General features: G+C 41.8%; 1 long non-coding RNA gene across 1 annotated transcript in view; it reads left to right on the forward strand.

Annotated features, from left to right (window-relative positions):
* The first annotated feature begins 15,338 nt into the window (after positions 1-15,338).
* The window catches only part of LOC115014147 (uncharacterized), a 79,084-nt gene continuing 77,196 nt past the window's right edge, over positions 15,339-17,226 (forward strand). The window contains exon 1 of the long non-coding RNA XR_003832866.1: positions 15,339-15,529. This is a non-coding gene — a long non-coding RNA (uncharacterized LOC115014147). The remainder of the gene's footprint in view (positions 15,530-17,226) is intronic.

Below are 17,226 nucleotides of genomic sequence, written 5' to 3' on the forward strand. Positions count from 1 at the left end.
TGGCACACAACAAATAAAATGTCATACCTTTGATACCTTTGCTGCCAAATCACTTTTTTTGAATGTTTATTATCTGTTTTTCCTAAATACATAACAAAAAAGAATAAAATAAAAGGTTCATTTTTCAAAAGTGTTGACGTCTAAATTGTCTTCCAATTCTGGAATGACCCTTGAGACGGAAGAACTCAAACATACAGACTAAACTCACTTGTGCGGACTTGATCTTGATCATTATTTAAATGTGTTGATGGCTGTTCATGACTGAAGATTTAACCCTAGCACTACCAGTACCTGTCAAAAGTTTGGATATATATATATATATATATATATATATATATATATATATATATATATATATATATATATATATATATATATATGTTTTTTCCTGAGAGTTAAATGATAAACAAACAACACGTTCATGAGTGGGCTGTAGAGGGGATGGTGGGCGGATGTTAGATTTGGAGGCAGTCTAGCTGTTTCCCCCTGTTTCCAGTCATTGTGCTAAGCTATGCTATATTGACTGAATATATGAGAGTGGTCACAATCTAATCTAACACTTAGTAACAAGTGAATAAAATACGTCTTTGATTTGTCCGTCAATCCACAACAAAAATATATTGCATCTTGGTTAATATGTTCTGCCCAAACTGTACACCCAGTTATTAGTTAGTGGACTTTCTCTCACAATTTCAACCAGCAAAAAGTAGTACTGTCAAAAATGGTGACCCAAAAGAGTAAGCGGAGAGTGAGGCCGCAGACGGCAGGAACAGGAAAGTGCTGCTCAGGAAGAGGCGATGAAAACAGTCAGGAAATAATTGAATGAAACAGATGAATCCAGATCTAAAGAGAGTGTGTTTGAAGGAGAGAGGATGATGTGAAGGTGAAACAGACAGTGATGCTGGTGTAGGTGAGGAGAAGGCGGGGTGAGGGAGACCAAACGTCTGTCTCCTGTTGACGGAATAAAAGGAAGAGCCCAGATAGAGACAGAGAAATAAATAGAATGAGACAGACGGAGAAACCCAGAGGACAGAAACCAAATGCTCAATGCTGCTGTCGCAACGCCGACTCCAGCAAAGTCTCTTTGTTCCAACAATCATGTGATGAGGCGGAAGCAAGGAAAGAGGTAGAGATGGTGGGTAGAAAGACAAAGACAGCTGAAGAGAGCAGGAAGTGGAAGTGGTTCCAATAAAAAGAAGGCTAATGGAGATGGTGAGAGATGTTAAGAGGGAATGGAGACAGGTTAAGGGAGGACGTTGGAGAGGGAAGGCAGCTTCAGAGACACGGAGAGAAGTGTGAAGTCTTGCTTTTGCTATTACTGAGGAACTCTTTGTGCCTGAGAGAGCCGCAGAGGAGCGTCCATGTACTCGAGGACTCTGACGCAAACTCTGAGACTCAAATTCAGTATGAGTGCAACTGCATGTGAGCGTGACCAACTCATTTGTGGATCGCAGAGTGTCCGGCACAATCCATGCGCAGCAATGTGGCGAAGAGGATGAATACATTAAAGGAGCTCAGTATCAGCATGTGGCATCTTTAATACCCAGCGGGCATCCTCTTTAAACGTCCTATATGTCGTTTACTGCCATCAGGGGGCTGTCAATCAAGACACTAACAAAAGAGTTTGGTGGCGTCATCAAGTCACGTGAGATCATGGGAGTTGTTGTCTTGACAACCATTGCCGTCATTGCATTCAGCTTGTTGTGGTTAGAACTTCTTATTGTTCATCGTTCAGGAAGTTTTTACAGGGAGCATAATTATCCACAGCGGTTAACGATTGCTCACGTTGTTGCTCTGAGAACTTAAGATCCAGACATCCGATGACTGAAATCCTTCATCTGGTTCATCTTCATCAGGACCACAACACATTACAGGCAACCATACTGTTTATTCAGACGACCACATGAAACAAACTCTATAGGTCTGTAAGTAATTGTAATACCTTTAAAAGCAGAAGACTTGAGGGAGGACAGACCAGGACGGCTCGTCTCAGGTACAAATAAAGACGTCCAAATATAAATATAAAGTAGAGAACTCCACATGGTTGAGAGCCAGAGGATGTCCCTTTGTGATTTGTGAATATGTTCCTGTTTCTGCTTCATGATGCTCTTGTTATTTAAAAGTCTTTCTACATTTAAAATGCAGCTACAGTAACTTGAGCACATGTTTCCAGCTCAGGCTGTTCTCTTACACTATTCATCGCTCCACGATAACTAATGCACCGTCATTTCTGTGTATCCCACACAATGATTTCATATGTATTCCACGTAATTGTGAACCAGGAAGTATAAAGACCCACAGAGTCCACTTAGGGCGGAGGTTCGGGCGGAGGATTGGGTTCAAAAGCACAAGACCTTTTGCCCAGGACACTGCTGCTTGTGTGTGAAACATACACCTAAGTAACACTACTTCTCTAGTTATCACACACTCTCTAACAAAGTGGTGCATGAGGATACGTTGGCCAGCTATCCTGATGATGTCATTGTTTACCTCACAACAGATGATAAGATGATAGCTGGCGTGGAAACTCTTTAGAGTGGTTTGTGCCTCTGTGCAGAGTTTGGTGTCAAATAACTCAAAAGTCTAATTCTCAAACTGGATCTCCGAGATCATATTCCATCGTTAAAACTTGAATATTCGAAAGCCATAGCTTTATAGTTAGAACAATTAATCTTTATGAGGTGGATGGCTGCCTGCCTTTACATACAATGGGTCAAGGAGGTCATGATGTGTCTTCAAACTGAGCTTCACTTTAAATGGATCGCTTAAAAAATCTGGTTTCCCGTCACTGATTATGTGCAGAATCTGTCTTTTGGTCGCTGATGTCATTCATACAATCAGACTTCTTTTTATTGTGATGGACAACAACATATGCATTCTTGCATTATATACTATAAATTATAATATATACTTGTTGTTATTTTATTCATTTACTTTTGCTTGCTGATACTGTTCTAGTAACATGTCTTGATGTTTGCATTACACCTTGAATCCTTGCAGAAAGCCTGTTCTCCCACTTCCATATACAATATGATGTCCTTGAACTGCATGAGTAAGCTTTATCTTACACATATACACTAAACTTGGGGAGTCTGCAACTGTGTACCTGTGATGTGTATTTATTAGGGCTGTCGAATTAACGCGTTCATTTTGATTAATTAAGAATAACACGACAAAACATTAACGCAGATTAATCGTGCTCTTAGACTCTTCATGTCACCGACGCGGCGCGGCCACAGCAGCCTCGTCATCAGGATAAAGCGGATGAGAAAACGTTACTTGGCCCAGTGAATGGAAAGTTTACATTAATAAAGTCCCGGATGTAACAGTTGATGCTCCGTTCTGTGAGATTCCTGCAGCAAAGAATGTTCGAACCATCGGAGAACTTCAAGATGAAATATATATCTATATATATAGATCTATAGATATCAGCTCAAAGCAAAGCACCGAGCAGCTAGCTCGGAGCTAGCTAGCACCGCCGTTGATGCTAAAGTGAGCGACCCGTCTCGACATCTCTCGATCAGGCGTTCAGACGCAGCATGAGTCGGTCTACCTGAGAAACGTTCACATCGGTCTACCTGAGAAACGTTCACATCGGTCTACCTGAGACACGTTAACATCGGTCTACCTGAGACACGTTAACATCGGTCTACCTGAGACACGTTAACATCGAGTCTACCTGAGACACGTTAACATCGGTCTACCTGAGACACGTTAACATCGGTCTACCTGAGACACGTTAACATCGGTCTACCTGAGACACGTTAACATCGGTCTACCTGAGACACATTAACATCGGTCTACCTGAGACACATTAACATCGAGTCTACCTGAGACACATTAACATTGGTCTACCTGAGACACTTTAACATCGAGTCTACCTGAGACACGTTAACATCGGTCTACCTGAGACACGTTAACATCGGTCTACCTGAGACACGTTAACATCGGTCTACCTGAGACACGTTAACATCGGTCTACCTGAGACACATTAACATCGAGTCTACCTGAGACACAATAACATCGGTCTACCTGAGACACGTTAACATCGGTCTACCTGAGACACGTTAACATCGAGTCTACCTGAGACACGTTAACATCGGTCTACCTGAGACACAATAACATCGGTCTACCTGAGACACGTTAACATCGGTCTACCTGAGACACGTTAACATCGGTCTACCTGAGACACATTAACATCGGTCTACCTGAGACACGTTAACATCGGTCTACCTGAGACACGTTAACATCGAGTCTACCTGAGACACGTTAACATCGGTCTACCTGAGACACGTTAACATCGGTCTACCTGAGACACGTTAACATCGGTCTACCTGAGACACGTTAACATCGAGTCTACCTGAGACACATTAACATCGGTCTACCTGAGACACATTAACATCGGTCTACCTGAGACACGTTAACATCGGTCTACCTGAGACACATTAACAACTCCATCAGAGATGTATTGCAATGTACTGCAGGTGGCAGAGGACAGGGGGCTAACGGAGGCTTTACACATGAAGTCAAAGACACATCTTTTAAACATATTGTTTATTGTGCGATGGAAGATGTTATGCCCAATTTTAAATTGCCGTTTATGTCAAACAGTTTGTCTGTGTTGTCTAAGATAATTGTAGAAAACAAGATATTGGAGAAATAGTATTGAAATAAAACACATGTTGACCTTTAAGTTTATAATGCTACTCCATTTTAATATTTTTTAATATTTCTCACAGAAAATATTGATACATGCGATTAATTTAGATTAATTGAATTATATATATTTTTTAAATCGCTTGACAGCCCTAGTATTTATATTATATTAATTTATACTGTTAATAGTTTTTTGTTGAAATAGGATAGTGAGTAAATAAAGTGTTCAAAGAAACTTCAATGTGCAACCGCTTGCTATTTCCTGTTTGAAGTTCCTCACTTAGCTCACATGATGGCAGCTGAACCAAACTTACACTGATTAAACACATTATTTTAGGATCATAATTATACATAATATAGTTCAGAGCCAATATCTACCTGTAAAATTGCTCTTTTAGTTTAAAGTGATTAAACAGATTGCTATCAGGTACTCATACTGACATCCATATGCACACACTAATCCCCGTGCTTCACATACTATAGGCAAAGCAACAGTGAGGTCATGAATGTGAGAAATCCCCTTAATAATCTGATTTAGATGGTAGAAATATATGATTGGATGATTCAGAGGTAATAGTGTTTGGGGACGTGACTAAAGTTAATATCAGGAGCACGTTAGCTGTTGGTACCATTATGTTATGCATTATTAAAATAGATATATGCACACCATTCTTTAAAGTAATCATGAGTCATGTTAGAGTCGTGTGACAGATTTATAGGCCAACTGTCAGTGATGCTGGCTGTGGATGTGGGCCCGACCCCTCCCCCTGAATATTCACAACTAATCCAATTTCAAGCAATTAAATGAAAACACTGGATTACTCCGATGAAGGTGGACTGCTCCGATCCCCTGCCATCACAACCTCAGAGGAACAACCTCAGTCAAGAGTGTGGAAATGCTGACGCAGGCACAGACTCCACACTACAGACAGACTCTCATCAGCACAGACACACACATTAGGAAATAAGCCATCCAAAAAACAAACAAAGCACTTTGAAACACACACACACACTTATTTGATACGCACACACACACATTTGTTCATTCAGCACTTTAAAGCAAACCATTAGTCGCTCAATCAGGCGGACCCCACAAGGGATACAGAGCTAATTAACGGCCGTATCGAAACGCCAAGCCTCGCACTTTATCAAGGTTTGGGGAAACACGATGGGCCCCCACAAATACCAGATTGTTCTCTCTCTCTGCCTGTCTGTCAGTCTGTCTGTCTGTCTGTCTGTCTGTCTGTCTGTCTGTCTGTCTGTCAGTCAATCTGTCTGTCTGTCTGTCTGTCTGTCTGTCTGTCTGTCAGTCTCTCTGTCAGTCTGTCTGTCTCTCTGTCTGTCAGTCTCTCTGTCTGTATGTCTGTCTGTCTGTTTGTCTCTCTGTCAGTCTCTCTGTCTGTTTGTCTCTCTGTCTGTATGTCTGTCTGTCAGTCTCTCTGTCAGTCTGTCTGTCTCTCTGTCTGTCAGTCTCTCTGTCTGTATGTCTGTCTGTCAGTCTGTCAATCTGTCTGTCTGTCTGTCTGTCAGTCTCTCTGTCTGTTTGTCTCTCTGTCTGTCAGTCTCTCTGTCTGTTTGTCTCTCTGTCTGTCAGTCTCTCTGTCTGTTTGTCTCTCTGTCAGTCTCTCTGTCTGTCAGTCTCTCTGTCTGTATGTCTGTCTGTCAGTCTCTCTGTCAGTCTGTCTGTCTCTCTGTCTGTCAGTCTCTCTGTCTGTATGTCTGTCTGTCAGTCTGTCAATCTGTCTGTCTGTCTGTCTGTCAGTCTCTCTGTCTGTTTGTCTCTCTGTCTGTCAGTCTCTCTGTCTGTATGTCTGTCTGTCAGTCTGTCAATCTGTCTGTCTGTCTGTCTGTCTGTCAGTCTCTCTGTCTGTCAGTCTCTCTGTCTGTCAGTCTCTCTGTCTGTATGTCTGTCTGTCAGTCTTTCTGTCTGTCTGTCTGTCAGTCTGTCTGTCTGTCTGTCTGTCAAACTGTCTGTCTGTCAGTCTCTCTGTCTGTCTGTCTCTCTGTCTGTATGTCTGTCTGTCAGCCTGTCAATCTGTCTGTCTGTCTGTCTGTCTGTCTGTCAGTCTCTCTGTCTGTTTGTCTCTCTGTCTGTCAGTCTCTCTGTCTGTTTGTCTCTCTGTCTGTCAGTCTCTCTGTCTGTTTGTCTCTCTGTCAGTCTCTCTGTCTGTCAGTCTCTCTGTCTGTATGTCTGTCTGTCAGTCTCTCTGTCAGTCTGTCTGTCTCTCTGTCTGTCAGTCTCTCTGTCTGTATGTCTGTCTGTCAGTCTGTCAATCTGTCTGTCTGTCTGTCTGTCTGTCAGTCTCTCTGTCTGTTTGTCTCTCTGTCTGTCAGTCTCTCTGTCTGTTTGTCTCTCTGTCAGTCTCTCTGTCTGTCAGTCTCTCTGTCTGTATGTCTGTCTGTCAGTCTTTCTGTCTGTCTGTCTGTCTGTCAGTCTGTCTGTCTGTCTGTCTGTCTGTCAAACTGTCTGTCTGTCAGTCTCTCTGTCTGTCTGTCAGTCTCTCTGTCTGTTTGTCTCTCTGTCTGTCTGCCTGTCTGTCAGTCTCTCTGTCTGTCTCTCTGTCTGTCAGTCTCTCTGTCTGTATGTCTGTCTGTCAGTCTTTCTGTCTGTCTGTCTGTCTGTCTGTCAGTCTGTCTGTCTGTCTGTCTGTCTGTCAAACTGTCTGTCTGTCTGTCTGTCAGTCTCTCTGTCTGTCTGTCAGTCTCTCTGTCTGTTTGTCTCTCTGTCTGTCTGCCTGTCTGTCAGTCTCTCTGTCTGTATGTCTGTCTGTCAGTCTCTCTGTCTGTCTGTCTCTCTGTCTGTCTGTCTGTCTGTCAGTCTCTCTGTCTCTCTGCCTGTCTGTCAGTCTCTCTGCCTGTTTGTCAGTCTCTCTGCCTGTCTGTCAGTCTCTTTGTCTCTTTGTCTCTCTGCCTGTCTGTCTGTCAGTCTCTCTGTCTCTGTCTGTATGTCTGTCTGTCTGTCTCTCTGTCTCTCTGCCTGTCTGTCTGTCTCTCTGCCTGTCTGTCAGTCTCTCTGTCTCTCTGCCTGTCTGTCAGTCTCTCTGTCTGTCTGTCAGTCTCTCTGCCTGTCTGTCAGTCTCTCTGTCTGTCTCTCTCTCTATCTGTCTGTCTCTCTCTCTGTCTGTCAGTCTCTCTGCCTGTCTGTCAGCCCGTTCATCGCTCCTCATTAAGAAAAATCATGTTGCAAAAAACATAATGAGATAATAAGAATATACTGGAGCCAGACTGTCACAGATTGATGTTAGAAGTTAAAGTTTAATAAATAGGTGATTAAAGTTACGTTTGCGAAGAAAGGTTTATGACATTAGACATTAGTTTATATACTGTAGGTATATCTGAGTTAGACAATAATATGCAATGTTTTACATCCGCAAACATGGGAATAAACTGCGCACACACACACACACACACACACACACACACACACACACACACACACACACACACACACACACACACACACACACACACTCACACACACACACACGAGCACTCACAAATGAATTCCCTCCACTGTGATGAACAACAGTAATTGTTATTAAATGTCTCTTGTTGGTGAATGAACTCTAACTTTCCACCTGTGCAGGTTAGAGGCCACAGACTGAGAACTGAAAGAGACTTTAGAATATTGATCCCGTTGACTAAACTATGGAGCAAATATCAATATGCTGCTTTTCCATCCACACCCATCACTCTGCAATCTCTATCAAACCTGTACGTGTGACTTCCTTGCCGTTGCTACAAAGAGCTGCTCCATGGCTCTGTATATGATGTAGATCTGGAAACCACTGATCCTACAGAGAGCGTCAGCACCTGTACCTGTGCCATCTTTACTTCACTCTTTGTATCAACATGGAAAACTATTTTATAACTCAAACTTTGTTGTTCAGCCCGTGCATATTTTAAATTACAACATTTTTTTTATTCTTATCAGGGTGCAGTAGTTCCTACAGACTCCACACGTCATGCTGCCTGTCTATTCAGCTTCGCTTATTACCTTAGCTTTCATTCAGCTGACGCTTTTGTTACAAGAAGTGCAAACAACCATGAGGACACAACTCTGAACAGCAAGAATCTTGCAGGTACTTCAGCTTCAAATAGGTGAAATAATTTTAAGTGCAGAACAACAGCTTCAAATAAGCCAAACCGATTTAAGTGCTTCTTACAGAAACTAAAAACTCAAACATTAGCTTCAAATAGAAATTCTTTCTAGTCCCACAACGTTTACATTGTTACAGCAAAGACAAGAGAGTGAAACATATAGAGTAAAGCGGCGAGCACACATTAATAAAATCAAAACTAATATAAGTACGCATGTATGTTACAATAAGTAGCAGCATTAAAAGTTAGTGAATATATAAAAGTGGTTGAGAAGTCAAACCAATGTAAGTGCTAAATATAGAAATAAGATTATTTTATTTTCTTATAATTATTGGTCAAGGTGCAGTTTACAGTCTGTGATGGAAGGAGTGAAGACTTCCTGACGTCAATGTGGAGCTCCCTCCACCATTTTAGAGCAGGACAGCAAACAGGTTTCATTTGAGGGGTCTCTGGGTCCCACTCGCAGGGAGGGAGCAGCGAGCTGATTGGCCGACGCAGAGCGAAGTGAGCTTATGTGAAAACCAAACAGCAGAGGACCCTTTGGCTCAGAGACCCATCAGCCTGGTTTGACATCCGTGCTTGTGAACGGCTATGAGATGATTTCCAAGTGGCCGAGCATTGTGTGAACAGAGTACAGCTGAGAAGCCCAGTGTGTGTACTAAACACAGCACCATGCTCATAAATCACTGGGTGCTTGTAATTATGTTCTGTTTCCCTCTTGGGATATGGAACATTTTATAACCATCAATTGAGATTTGTGCAGTTTACTACACAACAACTCCTTGTTATGTTTTTCTTACCATGCATGTAGCCTCTGTGCATCCTTGATATGTATGTATGCATGCATGTATGTATGTTTGTATGTATGTATGTATGTATGTTTGTATGTATGTTTGTATGTATGTATGTATGTATGTATGTATGTATGTATGTATGTATGTATGTATGTATGTATGTATGTATGTATGTATATATGTATGTATGTTTGTATGTATGTATGTATGTATGTATGTATGTATGTATGTATGTATGTATATGTATGTATGTTTGTATGTATGTATGTATGTATGTTTGTATGTATGTATGTATGTATGTTTGTATGTATGTTTGTATGTATGTATGTATGTATGTTTGTATGTATGTTTGTATGTATGTATGTATGTATGTTTGTATGTATGCATGCATGTATGCATGTAGGTATGTATGTATGTATGTATGTCCTTTGTGTTTCACTGTCAAGTGTGAAGTTGTTTTGATGAGAGATTCTCAAGAGAACTGTGAGCAGCTCCATCAGTATTTATCTGTCATCAGGCAGTTTTAACACGTTTCCACATTTTCTTACACATATAACTTTTACAGCAACACTAAACTGAGTCCCTCCAAGTAGCAACTGAGTTTGATGATTTTGCCTGGACAACCCAGGATTTGCAACCGTGATATTCTGCAGCAAATTAATGTGAACTTTGACCCTTGAATTTGCAGCGTTGACCTATAGCAGGCGGTCCTGACAGTCATGAGCATTGAGGGACGAGACATCCGGAGAGTCCACAATGGAGGAAGCCATCGTAGCTTATTAGCTGTGTTGCACCATCCACTTTTATTTGACCTCCTCTCTCAGGGTTAAAAAATGTTCCACAAAAGAGCAACGGTTTGCCGACAGAATGATTATGAGTCAGGAGTCAATGATACAAATATGTCTTTTAAATAAAATGTGTTAAGTTATTGGCACGTTAGTGTCTGTGCTAAGCTAACAAGTTTGTTTTTTATTGAACAAATCGACGTGAATTGTTAACGCCATGCCAGGGGGAAGTGAACAGAAAAGCGGAGAGAAAATAGGAAAGCTCTGGGAGCTTTAGCTCGAGTGTTAGCAAGTTAAAGGTTAGCTCTCCAGCACTTCACCAACTATCCCTGTGAGTTGTTACTCAGCACCAAACTTTCACCTCCACTTATTTCTCTTGGACGAGCTACGGTCACTTTGTGGTGGTTTTACGCTGAATGTGTGCAAAAACCATAAGATCAGGATGAATAAAGATTATGTTTCCATGCTCCAGTCTGAAATCAATGAAAAGAGCTTTGACATGAACGACACACTGAATTCAGCACTCCTCCATGGGTAAACTGAAAAAGACGATCTGAGTCGAGCACTTGGCTCCATCATCGACGTACTACTGTGCTTTTATTGCTTTTATCAGAATGTACTCCTCCTGCAGTTACTAACATGAGAGAGGCAGAGCCACCTGTTGCTTGCAATGATTCAGTCTTTAGGAAACGAGTCAGAGCTACTAAGCCTAACCAAAGACGGTTCTCCTGGGAAATACACAATTCGGAAAATAGCCACTAGCGATAAAGTGCGACCGTAAATGACACAACAGTGGGAGAGATCAAGTAGTGTGCTTCCCAAAGCAGTTTGACTTAAGCACCATGTTTGCACAGAACTAGCGTGAGAGCACCAAGAGCATGGTTCAGAAAATGTTATGTAAATGATCATAGTGATGTCAACAGACTATAAAAGAAGATTTGTACAAGCCATTGTCTCTTCTTATGCCAGATTACCTTGATGGCTTTGATTGTGTGGCTGAACATTTGTTCTGATTATTTGTAGAAAAAAAGCCTCTCTAGAAACACTGACTGAATCTTTGAATAATCGAATTGACACACACACACACACACACACACACACACACACACACACACACACACACACACACACTTCCCACCTTTTCTTCCCAAAAGACTCCTTAATGACATGTGACAGCACAGACAATATATGTCTGTATGCTTCAGAGTTCATTTGGCTGCCATGATCATTAACATCAGTAGACTCCAGTGAGCCTGATCCAGAGGCAGCCGTGCATGCTGCAATCATGAGCGGACTCCCACATGCTTCACAGGTGAGAAGATGTGCTCTGCTCTTTCTCTCTTTCTTTGTATTTGGCTCTTGTCTTGCTGCTGATGAAAGACCTGCAACCAGCTGTGTGTCTTTGTTCTTCTCCCATATTAATTCTCTTCCAATGATGAATTCCAGCTGATTCACCCAAATAATATGGAGGTTGTCTTTATTGTCTTTGGCTGATTTGGTTTTTTTTAATACACAGCTGCAAGATGTTTTCCTTTCATCAAATCCTGTCATCTTCCTTGGATTCCTGGGCATTGATGATTGCACTCCAGCAGTTCTTTCATTTCCATGACATTCAACGAGATTGATTTTTAGTCCAACTGCTCTACAAATGTCCTTATTGTATGTTTTTGGAGAAACATAATCTTCCCAATGACTTTCCCATCAAAGACAGCTCTCTTGTTTATACGGAACAACTCAGGAAGCCAACTACAAAGACTGAAGCCAAGACATGCAGAGCTTGTGTGTTCATGCAGAATTACTAAAACATGGAACACCTGAGCTCCGAGGAACACCTGTCCCCCCCCCATTGGTCCCACTCTGTATGATCACCTGAGCCTGATGGACACAGAATTATTATACTTTCAATGTTGTTGTTTTCCCAACATGCCAATGTAATATACACTTTAAATCCTAAGCAGATGTCATGTGTTTGTTTAGGAAAGAATTTAATTGGCGAAATCTTCTTTAAAAATAAAACCATTTTAAAAGTTAAAAAGTTAAAAACTTCAGATATTTAAAAAATCTGTTCCCTCACAAAAAAACTGGGTTTGCAAAGATAAAGTTTACCTGGAGTTGGTTTACATATATGTGTCTGTGGTTGAGCGCTGGTGCAACGACCCAACCGTCCATATGGTGACGGATCTCCTGACCCTTGTAACCCCCCCTCACTTCCCTGCCATGACAGACGGACGCTTCAAACTGGGAGGAAGCTCTTAATGAATACTTAGTAGATTATCTTTAATGACGGTCATTTGTCACTGACAGACTTCTGTGAGACGACAAAACGTCTTAAACACGTAATCTGTTGGGATGGAGATGACGGGGCGGGATGGGAGGGAGGAGGAAGAAGAGGAAGAGAGTAGAAGTGATGTAATGGAGAGGGGAAATATACTCTGTATCATAATCATCCTCACTCTTCTGAGATGGATTTATATCATTTGATTGATAAAAATAAAACAATAACTTAATTTCATGCAAAGATGCAACACAAGTGCCACAAACCAAATCATGCTGGAAACCTCTGGTTTAATCTTTATCCATTGAACAAACTTACCTTATTCTTCAGAGTTCTTTATATGTAAAATCTGAATCTGAAAGGTAACCCTAGCTGTCAGATAATCGTAGTAAAGTACAAGTATAAGGTAACACAAAGTGGAAATACTCAGGATAAGTACAAGTATGTCTAAATGGTACTTAATTGTTTTCCACCACTGGTAAAATCATACGGTGTATAATGCAGTTAGCAACAACTGAAGCAAATGAAAGCAACAGTTTTCTTTTATGTTTCAATCAGTGCCTTTTCTTTCAGTATACTTTGTTTACCATATTTTTTTAAACGTGTACAAATAGTAGATAGAAACTACAAAGCTTCAAATCTAAAAGCTACAACAACATATTGTTATTTCCAGTATTTGAAATGGACCTTATACAATAGTGATTATTATTATTATTAGACCTCATTAAAGCTAACACATGTGCTATTAGGGAACTCAACCTTTATTCGACAATTGGCTAAACTGAAGGACAAAGAGAGATTCTGTCTGCCGGTGCTCTGCCACACTTTGTAGGACAGGTCTTGCCTGTGATATTCACAGCGTGGAGGTTCAGCTTTCTTTTGACCTTTACAGCAGTAAGATGAGCTTACAGACGTTCTTAAAAGCAAACTCACCCTCATCCAGCATGTCGCGTTCTCTCTCTGTCACTGGACTCTGATGTTAAGGGCTCCTCGAAAAGTTCCAGCTCTCTCTCAGACAGGCAGACTAATTAGGCTGCCGTTAAAACCGGGCCAGTGCCGCTGCCGAAGCAACCGAGAGAGAAACGAGGAGCAGCGAGAGAAACATGAAAAGACTGAGAGAGAGGGTCACCCACTAATAACTAGGCAACGTGCAAAGCACCAAGTACGTCTTGAGGGAGAACGCTTGCATGAGAGCTACTAAATATGTGTATTAAAGAGAGAGCCATTCAGTGAAAGAGAGCGAGAGCGACGTACAAAGTGTGAGAATGTGAGACAAAAAGAGACGTGTCAGAGGAGAAAATCTTCATGACATAAAACAGAAAGCTTGATCAATGGATCCCTCAGTCACCTCGTTAATAAAGACCAACGCTTTTATTAGACGCAGCGCCTTGCAATATTTATACCATGAATATTTCAGAGTCCCCGGCAGGAGCCCAGAAACAGCCTTTCTGCAGTTAAGACAGAGTCGCATCATTCCCTTCCACCCAGACGGCCAGAGGAAAAGAGTTCAGGTCCTTCATCATACTTTAGTATTTTAGTGTGCCGCATGAAAAAGTAAAAAATAATTTCTTCTGAAAACTATTCTGCACTGTTATCGTGCAAAAGGCTGGGGAAATGCTACATAGGAAAGCGGAGCAACAGGGGGTGTGAAGAGGGAGTGAATGGGCGTAATATAAATATACTCGTACATTGAAACAGCCAAATTGACCAAAAGACAGTCTTTCCCAATCCGGATAGACTTTAGGTTATACAGGGTCGTCCTACTCGCTGACGTCACTTCCCCACTAGAACATGCTCAGTCGGACTAAGTGACAAAAGGGCAAAACAAAATCCTGCAACATGGCTGTCATAAGTACGGGAAACTGCAAACACGGGAGTACTAAATTAAAGACAGTTCAGTAAGAATACTTAGAAAAAATCATTTGTTATGCTACAAGTCTGTTGGCTGCTAGGCTAATTTATGCAAGTTAAAATGTTTGCTAATAACGTTAACAACAATTGTTTTGTCTGTGAAACTTGTGAGTCATAATGTGCAAATATGTCCCTGGATTTGTCATGATCGTGATTTTCTATATCCTGTTTTATTTTGAAGTGTTCACTCTCCCTTGTGTCATGTCTAGTTGTACTTCCGGTCTCTGTGTTTTCCCTCCCTTTGTGATTGTTGATTAGTTTCCTCGTGTGTATTTGCCTTTCTCTCCCAGCTGTCTCTCGTTCCATCGTTTAGTGGTTGTGTGTATATATCCCTGTCTGTCCCAGTGTTCCTTGTCATTCATGTTACATGGTGGTTTCCCCGGCGCACCCTCAGGTCTGTATTTTCGGTTTTATTTGCTACTTTGCAATTTTGTAAGCTTTCCTGGAATAAAGTCCTCTTTTTGTTAAAAGATCATCTTGCATTCTGCGTTTGAGTCCTCACCTTTCCCCCCCTGTGACCAGATGAAATGTTTTGCTGTTTTATGTGTAACAATTTGAATATCCTAATGATGACTCAACAGACTCTAATAGTGAGGATGCCAACACTGACAGTAGCACCACTAATTACCTTCAGAGTTTAGTCCTCTATTCAGAGTGTGACAGTGTGTCACGAGGTCTGATCTAATAATACTGCTGGAACAACTTGTGCGCTGAAGTGACTAGGGGTCTTAGTCAGACATGACAACTACTAAAATAGCAACACATATAAAGTGTGTGGCTTCTCGCACTCAACCTGAAGCTCTGTGTCACGTTGTGGCTGCTCGTAGCGTTAAACAAAGGTCCAAGCTTCCTGTCAATGTCTGCTGTGCTGGCATAACACTGATAATTGCTCCTTGTCCTGAACCGAGGCCTTGGCTATTACTCTCATCCTACGCAGCCTCACTCGGGAGGCTTCTGGACAGCAGAGAGGATAAGGACACCATCAAGTCCTCCAACAAGCCTCGCAGGTCAGCTGATCTCATAGGTCTGCCATTCTCTCCCGGAACAATGCTTGTTTAGCCTTCAGCTACTTTATATCCTCCTCCAGTTTCTGTACAGACCTCCTGAGGTAGGGTAATGGCAGACCTCAGAACCTTACATGTTCCTTTTTGAAGGTATTCTCTTTGGTTGAGCATATCTGACAGCATGATGTCCCAGATCAAAAACTGAAACGGTAGTTCTTTCATTTCCTTCAGACGGCACAAACCTGGAAATGTGTGCCTGATGTTCGCTATTGTTTTTGAACAAGTCTTGAAATATCAGCAAAGCCAGGTGTGCTGTGCACCTCCTTACCCCGGGTATCACTCTCATGCTACACGGCCGAAAAAGACTTCTGGGCATCAGAGAGGACAAGCTCCCCATCATGTCCGCCAACATATCACATGGGTCATGGAGTGTTGGGCTGCTCTGCCGGTGCGAGGCATGTCTAACCTTTAGCTGCTTCTGAGCAGATCTCATGAGGAAGGATATTTGCCGTCTGAGCTCTTGAGAGCCCTTGCTTTCGGAAAGCACACACATCTGAAGGTGCTTCAGAGGTGCTTTTGCTTTTTCATGGCTATAGATGTATTCTATATACTGTATGTATTGTGCACTGGTGATGAGCTCTTTGAGGCGCACTTTGTGAGGCAGGTCCATCAGTCCTACATAAAGCTTTCAGAATGATTATGCTTGAGAAATGTACCCTCTGTTGTATCTTCAGGTTCCCTTTGTAGGTTTTCTCTTTCCCCGAGTAGAGCCTGCTGAATGACTGCATGGTCACAGCCTGGCCGTGCGTTCACACCTGGTTAAGTTGAATTTTTGATCGAAACAGCCGTTGCGTTGTTGCAATCTTCCAAAGGTTCGGATCAGTTTCACGTAAGTAAACATCGGACACAAACGATTTGATTCTTCGATGGGGAGAAATGATGAAACGGACGTGAATCCCTTCAGGAAGTGTTTACATTCAACAGGCGCACATAATACATTGTTTGCTGCTTCTCACATTATCATTGATTGCACCTCTTTGGAGTTGTTGTCAAAGAACAATGGAAGAGAGGATACGTTGCACTGAAGCAAACAGGCAGGTGAGTTTGTTGAACACCCTCAGGATTTACATTTAAAAGAGATTAGTGAAACTAATGGGAAATATTGTCATGTTTGTGTCAATGTTAATTTGCTACCATCTTTCATTTCATTGTTTCATGTGAAAAAATGTAACCTCATAACTATTCATTATCCTGACAGGAGGCAGAGCAGGTTGTTGACATGTCTTGGACATTTCACAGTAACTGCCAGGTGGAGAGCAGAGTGTTCTATCGACATGGCTCAAGACATAGCCATGGCATGTGTGGCTTTGCACAACTAACTTTATTGGCATGACACAGTTTAATGAGAAAGGGTGTACACACGCAGCAAGGCGACGGATCGCTCTCTGCAGACTGAGTAATGTGACTTGGCAGCGAGGTGTGAACCGCCTGAGGGACTGTTTTCAGACAGGCGCAGGGAGGGTGAGCCTCTCAGGACCTTTAGTGAAGCACACTGCAGTGATACAGTACTGTAGCCTTCTGTTTGATGGAGTCCTATATTTTTACTTTGTACACAGTCAAGTTTTTCCTTCAGGTATCTTTTTGTAGTTTGAAGATACAAAAGCATTTCATTTTGGTCAACCTTTACCTTGTGCCAGTAC

Source organism: Cottoperca gobio, chromosome 9, assembly GCF_900634415.1.
Source record: "Cottoperca gobio chromosome 9, fCotGob3.1, whole genome shotgun sequence".
Lineage (NCBI taxonomy): Eukaryota > Metazoa > Chordata > Actinopteri > Perciformes > Bovichtidae > Cottoperca > Cottoperca gobio.